General features: G+C 39.5%; 1 protein-coding gene across 1 annotated transcript in view; it reads left to right on the forward strand.

The window, feature by feature from the left end:
* LOC116852364 (disintegrin and metalloproteinase domain-containing protein 10) overlaps positions 1-1,357 on the forward strand; it is a gene marked incomplete at its 5' end in the record, with an annotated part of 339,156 nt that overhangs the window by 209,871 nt on the left and 127,928 nt on the right. The gene's annotated exons all lie outside the window — the stretch shown is intronic.

A 1,357-nucleotide genomic window follows, 5' to 3' on the forward strand; every position in this document is an offset into this window, starting at 1 on the left:
ATATATATATATATATATATATATATATATATATATATATATATATATATCCACGAATCGACCCATTTTTTGGTATCCTCATAAGAATGGAAGCGCTGCTCAGACAGGCCATGAGTCATCGATCGAAATAGTTGGTAATCGGAAGAAGCAATATCTGGAGAATACGACGGGTGTGGTAGGACATTCCAGTTAATCGCTTCTAACGTTTCCTTGACCGGTTTCGCAACATGTGGCCAAGCGTTGTCGTGCTGGAAAATCACTTTGTCTGTCTTTTTGCGTAATCTGGTCGTTTTTGCTTCAATGCTCGGCTTAATTGCATCAATTATTGTTGGTAGCGTCCTCCAACGATGGTTTCGTTGGGTTGGAGCAGCTCATAATATACTACACCCAGCTGATCCCACCAGATACAGAGCATGAGCTTGGCGCCATGAATATTCGGTTTTGCCGTCGATGTTGATGGTTCGCCTGGCCTGCACCATGATTTTTTGCGCTTCGGATTATCGTAACGTATTCATTTTTCATCACCCGTCACAATACGATGCAAAAAACTTTTTCTTCTGTCTTTGAAGCAATAATTCACAGGTCATTTTGCGCCTCTTGACGTTCCTCGGCTTCAACTTGTACGGCACCAAATTTCCTTGCTTTTGAATCATTCCAATGGCCTTCAAACGTCTGGAAATCGTTGATCGATCAACATTTAATGATTTTGCAAGTTCTTCTTGCGTTTGACTCAGGTCTTGATCGAGTAAAGCTTCCACTTCCTCATCTTTAAACTTTTTCGGCTGGCCTGGGCGTTTGTTGCCTTCCGTGTCAAAATCACCTTTTTTATAGGGTCGAAACCAGTACTCACATGTTGAAATCAATGGAGTATAAGCGCCATAAGCTTTCGACAACATTTGTTGACTTTCAGCAGTACTTTTCTTCAAATGGAAGCAAAAAAGTAAAGCTTTTCGCAAATTGCGCTTTGGTAGCACAAAATTTGACATATTCAATGCTCAAGAAAACAATGTTGTTTACACTTCGGTAAAATAACACATACTGAAAACTAAAACCACATGATGGTGCTTTGACATGAAGGTAGCAACAATATGGCCCGATGCGATATAATACTAGTTACGCCATCTCTTGAAAATCCATTAAAATGAATGCACACTCCCAATATACAGGGTGTTCAAAAAGTCCCGGACCGGTGAAATATCTCGATAACTAAGCATTTTAGAAAAAAATGTTTCCGATAAAAGTTGTGGCGTTTAAAAAGATGTATTTACTGATCACATCAGTTTGACCTTGGGTTGCGTAGCGAAGGTCAGGTCAAGGTCACATTAATTTTTTTAAATGGAACACCCCATTTTTCATT

Source organism: Odontomachus brunneus, unplaced genomic scaffold (assembly GCF_010583005.1).
Source record: "Odontomachus brunneus isolate Ranch 3 - 2012 unplaced genomic scaffold, Obru_v1 Obru_scaffold_219, whole genome shotgun sequence".
NCBI classification, from domain to species: Eukaryota; Metazoa; Arthropoda; class Insecta; order Hymenoptera; family Formicidae; genus Odontomachus; species Odontomachus brunneus.